The sequence below is a fragment of the Chlorocebus sabaeus genome, chromosome 6 (genome assembly GCF_047675955.1).
Source record: "Chlorocebus sabaeus isolate Y175 chromosome 6, mChlSab1.0.hap1, whole genome shotgun sequence".
In the NCBI taxonomy this organism is placed as follows: Eukaryota; Metazoa; Chordata; class Mammalia; order Primates; family Cercopithecidae; genus Chlorocebus; species Chlorocebus sabaeus.
The window spans coordinates 22427854-22443933 of NC_132909.1; the positions used below are offsets into that span (position 1 = coordinate 22427854).

Sequence of the window (16080 nt, forward strand, 5' to 3'; positions counted from 1 at the left end):
AGAAACCAACCCTACTGAAATGGAGATAATGTGATTTACCCAACAGGCAATTCAAAAGAATCATCACAAAGATGCTCACCAAGGTGAGGAAAGCAATGCATGAACAACCTTGAGAATTTCAATAAGCAGAAAGTATAAAAAAGTACCAAACAGAAATCTTAGGGATGGCCAGGTAGGGAGGCTCATGCCTGTAATCCCAGCACTTTGGGAAGCCCAAGCAGGTGGATCACCTGAGGTAAGGAGTTTGAGACCAGCCTGGCCAACATGGTGAAAACCCATCTCTACTAAAAATACAAAAAATTAGCTGGGCGTGGTGACTTGTACCTGTAATCCCAGCTACTTGGGAAGCTGAGCAGAATTGCTTGAACCCGGAGGCAGAGGTTGCACTGAGCCAAGATCATGCCATTGCACTCCAGCCTAGGTGACAGAGCAAGACTCTGAGAAAGAAAGAAAAAGGAAGGAAGGAAGGAAGGAAGGAAGGAAGGAAGGAAGGAAGGAAGGAAGGAAGGAAGGGGAAGGGGAAGGGAAGGGAAGGGGGGAGGAAGGAAAGAAAGAAAAGAAAGACAGAAAGAAAGAAATAAAAAGAAAGAGGGAAGGGAAGGGAAGGGGGTAGGAAGGAAAGAAAGAAAAGAAAAGAAAGAAAAAGAAAGAAAGAGAAAGAAAGAAAGATTAGGTCTGAAGAGTACAGTAACTGAACTGAAAAATGCAATAAACGGGTTCAGTATCGGACTAGATCAAACAGAAGCAAGGATCAACAAACTCAGAAACAGGTAATTAGAAATCATCCAATCTGAGGAGCAAAATAACATAAAATAGTGAAGACAGCATAAGGGACTTTTGGAACACCATCAAGATTGCCAAAGGGTCAGAAGGATAAAAGAGAAGGAGACAGAGAGCTTATATAAAGAAATAATGGCAGAAAACTTCCCAAGCCTGGGAAAGGAAATAGAAATCCAGATCGAAGAAGCCAAAAGGACACCAAATAGGAGAAATCAAAAGAAACCCACACAGAGTTGCATTATAATCAAATTTTCAAAAGTTAAACACAAAGAGAGAATCTTTAAAGGAGCAAGGAAAAAGTGACTTCTTATGTTCACTTATGTACAAGGTCACCTTAATAAGATCATCGGTGGATTCTTCCACAGAAATCTTGCAGGCCAGAAGGGAGTGGGATGATACATTGTTAGAGAGAAAACAACTGCCATGTAAGAATACTATACTCAGATAACCTGTATTTCATAAATGAAGGAGAAATTAAGACTTTCTCAGACAAACAAAAGTTGAAGGTGTTTAACACTCCTATATCTGCACTACAAGAAATGCTAAAGGCCGGGCGCGGTGGCTCAAGCCTGTAATCCCAGCACTTTGGGAGGCCGAGACGGGCGGATCACGAGGTCAGGAGATCGAGGCCATCCTGACTAACACGGTGAAACCCCGTCTCCACTAAAAAATACAAAAAACTAGCCGGGCGAGGTGACAGGCGTCTGTAATCCCAGCTACTCGGGAGGCTGAGGCGGGAGAATGGCGTAAACCCAGGAGGCGGAGCTTGCAGTGAGCTGAGATCCGGCCACTGCACTCCAGCCTGGGCCACAGAACGAGACTCCGTCTAAAAAAAAAAAAAAAAAAAAAAGAAATGCTAAAGAGAATTCTTCAAGCTGAAAGAAAATGTCATTTATTAGTAACATGAAAACATATGAAAGTATATAAAACTGGCCAGGTGAGCTGGTTCACACCTGTAATCCCAGCACTTTGGAAGGCCAAGGCAGCCAGACCACTTGAGGTCAGAAGTCCAAGACCAGCCTGGCCAACATGGTGAAACCCTGTCTCTACTAAAAATGCAAAAATTAGCTAGGCGTGGTGGCACACGCCTGTAATCCAGCTACTTGGGAAGCTGAGGCAGGAGGTTCATTTGAACCCGCAAGGCGAGGTTGCAGTCAGCAGAGATCGCACCACCGCATTCCAGCCTGGGTGACAGAATGAGACTCCATCTTAAAAAACAAAAAAACGAAAACGAACTTACAGGTAAAAAATAAGTACATTGTCAAATTCACAACGCTCTAATACTGTAATGGTGAGGTGTAAATCAATTCTCTCTCTAGTTTGAAGATTAAAAGACAAAACTGGAGGCCAGGTGCGGTGGCTCATGCCTATAATCCCAGCACTTTGGGAGGCCCAGGCAGGCGGATCACGAGGTCAGGAGTTCAAGACCAGCCTGTCCAGCATGATGGAACCCCATCTCTACTAAAACTACAAAAAATAAGCTGGGCATGATGGCACGTACCTGTAGTCCCAGCTACTTGGGAGGCTGAGGCAGGAGAATTGCTTGAACCTGGAAGGTGGAGGTTGCAGTGAGCTGAGATTGCGCCATTGCACTCCAGCCTGGGCAACAGAGCGAGACTCCAACTAAAAAAAAAAAAAAAAAAAAAAAAAAAAAAAACACCCATAATTTGTTAATTGACACAAATTACATGTAAACTGTGACATCAAACATAAAACTTTTCTTCGTCCAAGATGGCAGATTAGAGCATGCCTCAGCCACTTGGGAATAGCATGATAGTGCATAAAGATAAACTCTGCGCACTTTATTTCAGGAAGAAAAATGGAAACCCACTGGAATCATGAACGATAACCCAGAACCTGGGGAAGGGAGTGGGAGCAATCAGCCCCTGCGGCAGTGGCCAGCTGATAAAAATGAGTGAAACCCAAGCACATGAAAGAGAGAGAGCGCCGCCCTCTGTGACTCACCTTTCCACTGGGAATCAAAGCAACCCAGTTTAAGGGAGAGCACTTTGTGTCTCTCAAGGCCTGAAGCTAACTTGAGGAGAGGTTTGGAGATGCTAGAAGGAAAGACACTTGGAAAAGCTGATTCAATTACTCCACAATGTACACATGTGTCATTGTATGCACATCGCAATGAATACAATGTACACATTAAATTGTACCCCATAAATACATGTAATTATTACTTCTTAATTAAAAATAAAATGAAAATATAAAAAATATATAGTAGATCCTGGAAATGTAATATAAGGAATAATTAATAATAAATGTTTGGGGCCAGGCACGGTGGCTCACGCCTGTAATCCCAGCACTTTGGGAGGCTGAGGCGGGCAGATCACCAGGTCAGTAGTTTGAGACAAGCGTGACCAACATGGTGCAATCCATCTGTACTAAAAATACAAAAATTAACCAGGCATGGTGGTGGGCGCCTGTAATCCCAGTTACTCAGGAGGCTGAGGCAGGAGAATTGCTTGAACCCAGGAGGCAGAGGTTGCAGTGAGCCGAGATCGCACCATTACATTCCAGCCTGGGCGACAGGGTGAGAGTCCGTCTCAAAAAAAAAAAAAAAAATTAGCCGGGCGCAGTGGCTCACGCCTGTAATCCCAGCAATATAGGAGGCCAAGGCAGTCAGATTACAAGGTCAGGAGTTTGAGACCAGCCTGGCCAATACGGTGAAACCGCATCTCTACTAAAAGTACAAAAATTAGCTGGGCATGGTGGCAGGCACCTGAAGTCCCAGCTACTCTGGAGGCTGAGGCAGGAGAATCACTTGAACCTGGAAGGTGGAGGTTGCAGTAAGCCGAGGTCGTGCCAGTACACTCCAGCCTGGCGACAGAGCAAGACTCTGTCTCAAAAAAGAAAAAAAAGATAAAGAAAAAGAAAAAATAAATTAAAAAAATAAGGCTGGGCACGGTGGCTCATGCCTGTAATCCCAGCACTTTGGGAGACTGAGGCAGACAGATCACGAAGTCAGGAGATCGAGACCTTCCTGGCTAACACGGTGAAACCCCGTCTCTACTAAAAATACAAAAAAATTAGCTGGGCATGGTGGCGGGCGCCTGTAGTCCCAGCTACTCAGGAGGCTGAGGCAGGACAATCCCTTGAACCCAGGAGGTGGAGATTGCAGTGAGCCGAGATCATGCCACTGTACTCCAGCAGCCTGGTGACAAAAAAAAACAAAAAAAAAAACCAAGAAAAAAAAAACGATGGACAGCCCATCCTGTGAACTACAGAGTTTGTGGACAGATATATATTGGGTTCATAGTGGTGTCATACACGCACACTCCTGTGAGTTCTGTAAGTTTTTAGAGGACTGCTTTGCCTTTTGTTTTGTTGTTGTTGTTCGTTTTGGTTTGTTTTTTGGAGACAGAGTCTCACTCTGTCACTCAGGCTGGAGTGCAATGGCGTGATCTCAGCTCACTGAAACCTCCGCCTCCCGGGTTCAAGCTATTCTCCTGCCTCAGCCTCCCGAGTAGCTGGGATTACAGGAGTGCGCCACCACGCCCAGCTGATATTTATATTTTTAGTAAAGATGGTGTTTCCTCATGTTGGCCATGCTGGTCTCAAACTTCTGACCTCAAGGGATCCTCCCGCCTCGACCTTTCAAGTGGTGGGATTACAGGCACGAGCCACCATGCCAGGCCTGCCTTGACTTTTGATCTGAGAGTTGCAAACTTCCGTAAAGATGCCCTTGTGGATAAACACAAAATCACAAGGCAGCGATTGGACAGAATTTGTGAAGGTCTTCACCTCCACGTCACAAACGGCCCCCTGCACCCCCTCCCGCTGCTGGCACTGCTGGATGGCTGTGACCGCACCGTGGAGATGCCCATCCTGAAGGATCTGGCCCATTGCAGCCTTCTGTGATGCACAGTCCACGCAGGGGATCCACGAGAAGGTTCTAAACAAAACCGTAGGCGTCATGATGTACCACCGTCACCCTCATCAGGGAGGACCTGGAGAATTTCAAGGTCCTGAGAATGATCGTGTGGATGGGCAAGTGGCTACGACAATGTAGACACCAAGGCTGCCAGCAAGCTCCAGATTACTATGTGCAACACCCCTCTGCAGCCGTGGAAGAGGCAGCCGACTCCACTGTCTGCCACATCCTCAATCTGTGCCGGAGGAACACGTAGCTGTACCAGGAACTGTGGGAAGGCACGCACGTTCAGAGCCTGGAGCAGATCCTCGAATTGGCCTCGGGAGTGGCCCACATTCATGGGGAAGCGCTAGGCCTCATGGGCTTCGTTCACACAGGGCAGGCGGTTGTAGTTCGAGCCAAGGCCTTTGGATTCAGTGTCGTATTTTATGACCCCTTCTTGTAGGACGGGATAGAGCAGTCCCAGGGCGTGCAGAGGGGACGCCGATACACCCTGCAGGATTTGCTGTATCACAGTGACTGCGTCTCCTTGCACTGCAATCTCAGTGAACATAACCACCACCTCGTCATTGACTTTACTATAAAGCAGATGAGGCAGGGTGCATTCCTTGTGAACACAGCCCATGGTGGCCTGGTGGACGAGAAAGCCTTAGCACAGGCCCTCAAGGAGGACAGGATATGAGGGGCAGCCCTCTACTTGCACAAATCGGAGCCTGTTAGCTTTGCTCAGGCTCCTTTGAAAGATGCGCCAAATCTCATCTGCACTCCGCACACTGCCTGGGACAGCAAGCAGGCGTCGCTGGAGATGAAGGAGGCAGCTGCCACTGAGATTCGCTGAGCCATCACAGTTCGCATCCCAGAAAGCTTAAGAAACAGTGTGAACAAGGAATTATTTGTCACATCAGCACCTTGGTCAGCAACAGACCAGCAAGCAACTCATCCAGAGCTCAACGGTGCAACATACAGATTATCTGCCAGGCATCATGGGCGTGGCTCCAGGAGGACTTCCTGCAGCCATGGAAGGAATCATCCCTGGAGGCGTCCCAATGACTTACAACCTCCTGAGAGTGGCACATCCTTCCCAAGCTCCCTCTCCCAACCAGCCCACAAAACATGGGGACAACTGAGAGCACCCTAATGAGCAATAGCAAAGAATGCCCAAAGGTAATCATTCTGACACACTTGGGACCATGAGCCAGTGAAAAATAGATGAACTAAGAAAAAAATTACGGTCTTTTTAACTGATTCTGGACAGAGGCATCACTGATGTTGCAGTGCTAAAACTACAAGAGCTAGACAACTGAAGATGTCGTCTGCTTATGGAAGTGCTGAAAGACTAGGATGTGACTTACTAACAACCAACTTCCGTTATTGTGTGTTAAGTTTTTCATCTGTGCATCAAATCACAAATAATAGAGCTTTTTTCTTTATCGGTCCCTTGGGCACAGCAGGTCCCAAACACCGTTCTCTAGAATGTTGCCTTAAGAGTTCAAACATCAGGCCATGCACGGTGGCTCACGCCTGTAATCCCAGCACTTGGGAGCCCAACAGGTGGATCACCTGAGGTCAGGAGTTCGAGACCAGCCTGGCCAAAATGGTGAAACTCCGTCTCTACTAAAAATACAAAAATTAGCTGGGTGTGGTGGTGAGCGCCTGTAATCCCAGCTACTCAGGAGGCTGAGGTAGGAGAATTGTTTGAATCCGGGAGGTGGAGGTTGCAGTAAGCCAAGATTGTGCCACTGCACTCCAGCCTGGGTGAAAGAGCAAGACTCTGTCTCAAGGAAAAAAAAAAAAAAAAAAAGAGTTCAAACATCAAAATAAAAAATATTAAGAGGAAAGCTTCATCCTGTGACTCTAGTCCTGTGACTCTAGTCCTTTCAGTCTATAGGGGCTATTTAACTCTTTTTGCTAGTAGGAAGATAATATTGCTACAAAATGGGGAGAAAACTGTTTGCCTGTGGTAGATACCTGCACACATAGGATTGAAGACAGTACAGGCTCCTGTGAGACACGTTTCTCCTCTCACATCTGTTTTTTGTTTTGTTTTGAGATGGAGTCTTGCTCTGTCACCCAGGCTGGAGTGCAGTGGCGAGATCTGGACTCACTGCAACCTCTGCCTCCCAGGTTCAAGCGATTCTCCTGTGTCAGCCTCCGGAGTACCTAGGATTACAAGCATACACCACCACGCCCAGCTAATTTTTGTATTTTTAGTAGTGATAGGGTTTCACCATGTTGGCCAGACTGGTCTCGAACTCCTGACCTCAGGTGATTTACCTGCCTCAGCCTCCCAAAGTGTTGGGATCACAGGCGTGAGCCACTGCGCCTGGCCCCACGCTCACATCTGAATTGCATACTGAGTGGGGAAGCTAGTCATGAGTTCAGTAAAACCCTCTGATGATGCAAAAAAGAAAAAAAAAGTATTACGTTTCACAAGCTGTTTGTACTCAAAATACATTTTCTCAGTTTCAGATCCTTTCCTATTTTATTGAGTGGAAAGTCTTGAACTCAAAGTGTTCAGGAAGAATAATGTTGCATTTCCTTATGTTTCCGGAAACACTTTTAATGGTAACTTGTCATACTGTCTATGAACAAACCCATTGTTTGTAGACATTAATAAAGTCTTCTTTTCTTCATGTGGTATTTTATACAAGAACACTTCAGATGTATTAGATTTGACTGATTTTTAACAAATCCTATTAGATTTATATCAACTAGTTACATGTTCTATTCATAGACTTTTGTGAATCATTGCCTTTTTGTTTAAAAAGATGGCCTATTTTCCAGGCACGGTGGCTCATGCCTGTAATCCCATCTCTTTGGGAGGCTGAGATCAGAAGTTCAAGACCAGCCCGACCAACATGGAGAAACCCCATCTGTACTAAAAACACAAAATTAGCCAGGCAATGGTAGTGCATGCCTGTAATCCCAGCTACTTGGGAGGCTGAGGCAGGAGAATCACTTGAACCTGGGAGATGGAGGCTGTGGTGAGCCAAGATCGCACCGTTGCACTCCAGCCTGCCTGGGCAACAAGAGCAAAATTCCAACTCAAAAAAAAAAAAAAAAAAAAAAAAAAAAAAAAAAAAAAAAAAAGATGGTCTATTTCGAGCCTTTCCATAGGTACACTCCTGTTTTTGTGACAAAAGAAAAACTTTAAAATTGCCCCAAACAGAAAAATAATGGCTATCAGAAATATGTTTTATTTTATTTTAATTTTTGTTTTGAGATGGAGTCTTTGCTCTGTTGCCCAGGCTTGAATGCAGTGGCATGATCTTGGCGGACTGCAACCTCCACCTCCCAAGTTCAAGCAGTTCTCCTGTCTCGGCCTCCTGAGTAGCTGGTATCACAGATGCCCGCCACCACACCTGGCTAATTTTTGTATTTTTAGTAGAGACGGGGTTTCACCATGTTGCCCAGGCTGGTCTCAAACTCCTGACCTCAGGTGATCCACCCACCTCAGCCTCACAAAGTGCTGGGATTACAGGCGTGAGCCACCGTGCCTGGTCCAGTTAATAGTTTCAACTATGTAAATCATTACGTTAGATTCCCACTCACCATTCTCATTGCCAGCATTCCTGAACTTAAGTTGGCTCTGGAAATTCTCCAACCATAGTGAATCCTATTTTCTATGACCCCATAAATATTGGGCATTATTGTGATATGTTAGAATATGAACCCGTGGTTGGGAAAGGCGGTATCATATATGCAGTCTTTCTATCTCTACGTGGCCACACAAGAATGACATCTGACCTGGAACATTTCCTTACCAAGAGATACGGATCCCACATGGGCTGTGCAATGTGTTTGTGTTTTAAGCTAAGTGATATTACAGAAGAGTCAAAAAGTTTTTAAAATTTTGAACGTTTATAAAGTAAAACAGTTACAGCAAGGAAGGGTTATTATGGAAGAAAAACTTTAAATTAATGTAGCCTAAGTGTACAGTGTTTATAAAGTCTAGAGTGGTGTACCGTAATGTCCCAGCCTTCACATTCACTCACCTCTCACCGACTCTCCAGAGCAATTTCCAGTCCTGCAGCCTCCATTCATGGTAAGTACCCCTATACAGGTATACCATTTTTTACTTTGTATGCTGTTTTTTTTACTGTAGCTTTTGTGTGTTTAGATATGTTTAGATACATAAATACTTACCATTGTGTTCTGTGGGCGCAAGCCACCCAGGTGCTGAGGCAAGAGACTGAGGGCACGAGCTGTTCCAGTATAATATATAAAATAACAAGAGTTATACTAGATATAGATCACAGATATGATTATATATATCACTAATCATTAGTTTGTAGTAATTACTCTTTATTCAAATATTATAATAATCCTCACTCCACAATCATAACCTAGAAAAAAATCAGGCCATAGAGAGATAGGAGCTGAAGGGACATGGTGAGAAGTGACCAGACACAAGAATGTGAGCCTTCTGTTATGCCCGGATAGGGCCACCAGAGGGTTCCTTGGTCTAGCGGTAATGCCAGCATCTGGAAAGATGCCTGTTACCAAGCAGACCGTGGTCTAGCGGGTAGCGTCAGTGCCAAGGAAAAGCACCCGCTACTTAGCAGACCAGCAAAGGGAGTCTCCCTTTCCCTGGGGGAGTTTAGAGAAGACTCTACTCCACCCCGTCTTGCGGAGGGCCTGACATTAGTCAGGCCTGCCCACAGTTTTCCGGAGGCCTAACCGTCTTCCTGTGATGCTGTGCTTCAGTGGTCACACTCCTGGTCGGCTTCCATGTTCCATCCTGTACACCTGGCTCTGCCTTCTAGATAGCAGTAGCAAAATTAGTGAAAGTACTGAAAGTCTCTGATATGCAGAAATAATGGTGCAAGCTGTCTTCACTCTCTCTCCGCCTCAGCTTCCAAACAGGGAAGGGCCCCCTGTCCAGTGGACATGTGACCTTACCTATCATTGGAGATGACTCACACTCCTTACCCCGCCCCCTTGTCTTGTATCCAATAAATAACAGCGCAGCCTAGCATTCCGGGCCACTACTGGTCTCTGCCTCTTGCTGATAGTGGTCCCCCGGGCCCAGCTGTCTTTTCATCTCTTTGTCTTTTGTCTTTATATCTATGATCTCTCATCTCCGCACACGGGGAGAAAAACCCACAGACCCTGTGGGGCTGGTCCCTAAAGCGTTCCAACTGTATTCAGTACAAGTACCGTATTCAGTAGAGTAACATGCTGTATAGCTTTGTAGTCTAGGAGCAACAGGTTATACCATATAGCCTAAGTATTCAGTCAGCTACACTGTCTAGGTTTGTGTAAGTACACTCTATAATGATGAAATTATTACACAATGATGAAATTGCCCAACAATGTATTTCTCAGAATGTATTTTTTTTTCTTTTTTTTTTTTTTTGAGACCGAGTCTCACTCTGTTGCCCAGGCTGGAGTGTTGTGGCGCAATCTCGGCTCACTGCAACCTCCGCCTCCTGGGTTCAAGTGATTCTCCTGCCTCAGCCTCCAGAGTAGCTGGGACTACAGGGTGCGCACCACCACGCCTGGCCAATTTTTGCATTGTTAATATAGATGGGGTTTATGCTATGTTGCCCAGGCTGGTCTCGAACCCCTCAGTCTCCCAAAGTGCTGGGATTACAGGCGTGAACCACCGCGCCCGGCCAAAATATATCCTTATTATTAAGCTATGCATTACTGTGCAATATCTTTATAGGTCAAAAGCAGTCAAATATTGGCCATAAGATATACTTAGTCCAAGTACACAAATAATTGCAGAAGGAGAAAGTGAAACTCCTCTTACTTTCTGTTGCACTCATTTATCACAAAGCACACAGAACTCAGAATAACACCCGCCCTTTGCAATTTCACACTCCTCTCTCTCTGCTTCTCCAAACCTGTCCCACGTTTGGCGATTCCTTTCCTTCGACCTCCCCCATCACGTCGCAGGTTCCTGGTCTACACCCCTTCTGCCTCTCCAATTAGTTTTGAGTCTCACAACCTCTGGTCCCATAACCCCTCTGCACTAAGGAGCACTAAAAGGCCAAAACAGCCACCCCGCGTGTTTGCGCCTGCGCACTCTGGGCGCACAGCACTCAGGCCTACAGCGCAGCGCCGGTTTATCTGTGAGAGCAATTAAGATGACTTTCGGAGGGTCCAACCGCCTTCCCAGCTCCGAACTACATCTCCCAGAAGGCTCAGCTGTGCGATTATCTTTCCGTGTGGACTTGTCCTCTTTCTGAGGCTGTCCAGCGCCTGGGGGCAGTAGGACGGGTCCGGGACTAAGCCCATCTCAAACACGTCGGAGTGGCTTTCTTTGGGGGCCAAGGCTCGAGCCTGAGCCAGGGCTCCGTGAGGCCTCTGGGGCGCGAGCGGTTTGATGAGGGGAACGATCCTTTCGGCTGGGCTGACGCTAGGCGCGGACAGCAATTCTGACAATCGGGAGCCATCTTCTCCGGCCTTGATACGTCTCTGACTACGTTTCCCAGAGGACTCCTCGGCAAGACTGTATTTCTCGCGGGAATTCAGCATCCAAGTCACGCGCTGGCGGGACCCTGAGGGCTTTACCAGCAACTACCCCAGTGCTGGGGAGGGTTCTGCTGCTTCGGAAGCTCGTAAGGCCGGAGGTGAGGAACCCGGGAGAGGGCGGGGCCGGGGGCCGGGCCTCGGCTTTCTGCGGCGGTGGAGGTGAGGTTGAAAGTGTGCGCTTGCGTCTGTGTGGAGGTGTGTGGTGAATGATCGCGCGATTGTGACAGGCTGCTCTTGTGATGAGTGTGTTTCCAACGCTCACACCGTGTGCAGCACGGCCTCGGAGACTGTGGCTGCTGGTGTGTGTGAGAGGGAGCAGGACCACGTGCGGCATTGTGTGTGCGGCTGTGGGGAGCTGGTGTCTGGTTGAGTGTTACCGCGTTTGTCCCCGTAGTGGTGTGCGACTGTGTGCTGTGTGACTGTGCGGCAGAGTTCAGGTGGGGATACCTGCGAGTAACTGCATGTTTCTATCTGTGTGTGTGGCTGTGGTTAATGTGTGATCGTGACTGTGACCAGGTACAGGTGTGCGCCGACAATGTGGTTGTGACAATGTGGTTGTGACTGTGAATGTCTCTTCGGTAAGTGTGCACTTGTGCTTATGTGACCGATGGAGGCCCTCCGTGTGCGACCCTGTTGCTTTGGGCGTGGATTGTCTGTAGCTGAATGTCCCCATGGTGGGGATATGATCAGGTTTGTGTGACTGGATAGACTTATCAGTGTGAGGTTTTATCACTTAAGTATACTTCTCTAGGCATTATACTCCAGTTTGTCCCCATTTTAAAACTTTATATTAATGTTGTCATACTGTCTTTGGTTTATTTTTACAATTCTGTGAATCATTTCTATGAGATAAAATAGCGGTTAATTCAATTTCTTTGCTATATTGTATTCTCGCTTTTGAAGTATACCACAATTATTCATCCTTTCTAGTAATGATGCCCATATTAGTTATTTATAGTTTTTTATTTTATAAACAACACAGCCACAAACATTCTTTCACATGGGGTACACATGCTTATTTACCAGCAGAATTGCTGGTTCGTATATCTTCCACTTTACTAAACAGTGTCAAAATATATACCAGAGTGGCTGCACAAATTTGTAGTTGAACAGCAGTGTTTGAAATATCTTATTGCTCCTTATCACTACCAAAGCATAGTTCCAAGAGTTAAAAAAAATTTTGTAAGCCAGGTGTGGGGGCTCATGCGTGTAGTCCCAGCACTTTGCCAGGCCAAGGCAAGAGGATCGCTTGAGGCCAGGAGTTGGAGACCAGCCGGGGCAACATCGTGAGACCCTAACTCTACCATACATACATACATACATAAAAAGTTAGCCGGGCATGGTGGCTGGCACCTATAAGTCCTAGCTACTCAGGAGGTTGAGATGAGAGGATCGCTTGAGCCCAGTACTTTGCAGCTGCAGTAAGCAGTGATCACACCACTGCTCTTCAGCCTGGGCAACAGAGCAGGAGGCTGTCAATAGATACATAGATAGAGTCTATGTAAAGTGTACAAATCTTAAGTGTACAGCTGTGTAACACTCCTAGATCTATACAAAGAATTTTGCCAGGACCTGAGATGGTTCCCTCATGCCTCTTCTCAGTAATTTCTCCCCCAAACAATCTATTGAGAATTCTATCATCATTAACTAGTTTTATCCATTCTTTTTTTTTTTTTTTTTTTTTTTTTGAGCAGAGTCTTGCTCTTGCCGTCCAGGCTGGAGTGCAGTGACGTGATCTTGGCTCACTGCAACCTCCACCTCCTGGGTTCAAGCGATTCTCCTGCCTCAGCCTCCTGAGTAGCTGGGATTACAGGCACCCAACCATCATGCCCGGCTAATTTTTGTATTTTTGGTAGAGACAGGGTTTCTCCATATCGGCCAGGCTGGTCCTGACCTCAGGTGATCCGCCCGCCTTGGCCTCCCAAAGTGCTGGGATTATAGGCATGAGCCAGTGCATCTGGCTGTCTTACACATTCTTGAACTTCCTGTATATATGTAGTCATACAGCACGTACTGTTTTATGCCAGGCTTCTTTTGTTATATATTATGTTTGTGAAATTCATTCATGTTGTTCAGCATAATTGTACATAGTTCTCATTACATTGGGGATATATTGTAGTATATTAGTCGATTACATTGTTAATGACTATTTGGGTAGTTTCCAGTTTGGGGCTGTTACAAATGATGCTGCAGCTGTGAACACTCTACGCTGTTTTTGGTGAACACATGAAGGCTTTTCTCCTGGGTTGATACTTAGGCGTGGCATTGCTAGCTCATAGAGTAGGCTAATGTTTAATAGATGCTACCACGTTCTCATGGGGGTGTTCCAGTTTACACTCCATCCAGCAATGTTTAAGAGTTCCAGTTGCTTCATATCCTCTCCGTAATTTGGTAGTTAGTCTTTTAACTATTTTATTTGTTGTGTGGTACAGTTTCATCATAGGTTTTTGTTTTGTTTTGTTTTTTGAGACAGAGTCTTGCTCTGTTGCCCAGGCTGAAGTGCAGTGGTGGGATCTCAGCTCACTGCAAACTCCGCCTCCCAGGTTCAAGTGATTCTCCTGCCTCAGCCTCCTGAGTAGCTGGGATTACAGGTGCACACCACCACGCCCAGCTAATTTTTGTATCTTTAGTAGAGACAGAGTTTTACCATGTGAAACTCCTGCCCACCTCAGCCTCCGAAAGTCCTGGTATTATAGGTGTGAGCCACTGCATCCAGCCTCATCATAGTTTTAATTTGTATTTCCTTGATGTGAAATGATGTTCAGCACCTTTTTGTATTTTTACTGGGCATTTGTATATCCTCTTTTTTTTTTTTTTTTTTTTTGAGATGGAGTCTCACTTTGTCACCCAGACTGGAGTGCAGTGGCATGATCTTGGCTCGCTGCAAGCTCCGCCTCCCGGGTTCACGCCATTCTCCTGCCTGAGGCTCCCGAGTAACTAGGACTACAGGTGCCCACCACCACGCCCAGCTAATTTTTTATATTTTTAGTAGAGATGGAGTTTCACTGTGTTAGCCAAGATGGTCTTGATCTCCTGACCTTGTGATCCGCCCACCTTGGCCTCCCATAGTGCTGGGATTACAGGCATGAGCCACCGTGCCCAGCCCCAGTGTATATCCTCTTTTTTGTGTCCGCTTTCCCCTTTTTAATTTTTTAAAAATATTCCTCCCTCCCTCCCTTCCTTCCTTCCTTTTTTTGAGACAGAGTTTCCCTCTTGCTGCCCAGGCTGGAGTGCAATGGCACAATTTCAGCTCACTGCAACCTCCGCCTCCCAGGTTCAAGCAATTCTCCTGCCTCAGCCTCCCAAGTAGTTGGGATTACAGTCTTGTGCCACCGCAGCCAGCTAATTTTGTATTTTTAGTAGAGACAGGGTTTCACCATGTTGGTCATGCTGATCTCGAACTCCTGACCTCAGGTGATCCAACCGCCTCGTCCCCTCAAAGTGCTGGGATTACAGGTGTGAGCCACCATGCCCTGCCTAAAATTTTATTTTCATATTGTGAAGATAGTATAAGGAATTTGCAAATACTTTTCAGGTGCCCATAGTACAATGATGAAAACCAGGAAATTTATGCTGATAGGAAGACTTTTAATTAAATTAGAGACTTTTTTCATATTTTGTTAAATTTTCTTTACTGTTTCAGGATCCAATCCAAGGTCCTGCATTGAATTGTCTTGTTTCATTAGTCTCCTTCCATCTGTGAGAATTCTTTAATCCTTTTCATCTTTCAGGACTTTGACCCTTTTGAAGAGTACTGGCCAGTTATTTTGGAAAATATCTTTTTTTCTTTTTTTTTTTTTCTTTCTTTCTCTCTCTTATTTTTTGAGACAGAGTCTCTGTCACCCAGGCTGGAGTATAATGGCACGATCTAGGCTCACCACAGCCTCCGCCTCTTGGGTTCCAGTGATTCTCCTGCCTCAGCCTCCTGAGCAGCTGGGACTATAGACACACACCATCATGCCCAGGTAATTTTTGTATTTTTGGCAGAGACGAGGTTTCACCATATTGGCCAGGCTGGTCTTGAACTCCTGACCTCGTGATCCACCTGCCTTGGCCTCCCACTGCGCCTGGCCGCTTTTTTTTTTTTTTTTTTGAGACGAAGTCTCACTCTTGACCCCCAGGCTGGAGTGCAATGGCGCAACCTCGGCTCACTGCAACCTCTGCCTCCCCGGTTCAAGTGATTCTCCTGCCTCAGCCTCCCAAGTAGCTGGGATTACACGTACCTGCCACCACACCTGGCTGATTTTTGTATTTTTAGTAGAGATGGGGTTTCACCATGTTGGCCAGGCTGATCTCGAACTCCTGACTTCAGGTGATCCACCCGACTTGGCCTCCCAAAGTAGTGGGATTACAGGTGTGAGCCACCGCACCTGGTCCTGGCCACTTTTTTTTTTTTTTTTTTTTGAGACGGAGTCTCGCTCTTGTCGCCCAGGCTGGAGTGCAGTGGTGTGATCTCGGCTCACTGCAAGCTCCGCCTCCCGGGTTCACGCCATTCTCCTGCCTCAGCCTCCCGAGTAGTTGGGACTACAGGCGCCCGCCACTGCGCCCGGCTAATTTTTTCTATTTTTAGTAGAGACGGGGTTTCACAATGGTTTCGATCTCCTGACCTTGTGATCCGCCCGCCTCGGCCTCCCAAAGTGTTGGGATTACAGGCGTGAGCCACCGCGCCCGGTCCACTTTTTTTTTTTTAATAGACAAAGTCTTCCTCCATCGTCCAAGCTGGAGTGCGAATGCGAGTGCAGTGGCATGATCATGGCTCACTGCAGCCTCTACCTTTAGGGCTCAAGCAATTCTTTCACCTCAGCCCCTGAGTAGCTGGAACTATAGGTGTACACCACCACTCCTGGCTATTTCTTTTCTTTTCTTTTCTTTTTTTTTTGTAGAGATAGCATCTTGCTATATTGCCGAGGCTGGTCTTGAACTCCTGGTTTCATGCT

General features: G+C 46.3%; 1 protein-coding gene and 2 pseudogenes across 5 annotated transcripts in view; 2 read left to right on the forward strand and 1 right to left on the reverse strand.

The window, feature by feature from the left end:
- Positions 1-71: 71 nt before the first annotated feature.
- On the forward strand, positions 72-7451 carry LOC103235492 (C-terminal-binding protein 2 pseudogene; annotated as a pseudogene).
- A 330-nt stretch (positions 7452-7781) lies between these two features.
- LOC103234568 (uncharacterized) lies at positions 7782-11064 on the reverse strand (annotated as a pseudogene).
- ZNF566 (zinc finger protein 566) overlaps positions 10809-16080 on the forward strand; it is a 52786-nt gene continuing 47514 nt past the window's right edge. For 3 of the 5 annotated variants that reach the window (XM_007996504.3, XM_037991601.2, XM_007996508.3), the window contains exon 1: positions 10809-11241. The gene's annotated coding sequence lies outside the window, so the exon portion shown is untranslated. The other 2 variants (XM_007996505.3, XM_007996506.3) reach the window with 2 other exon arrangements.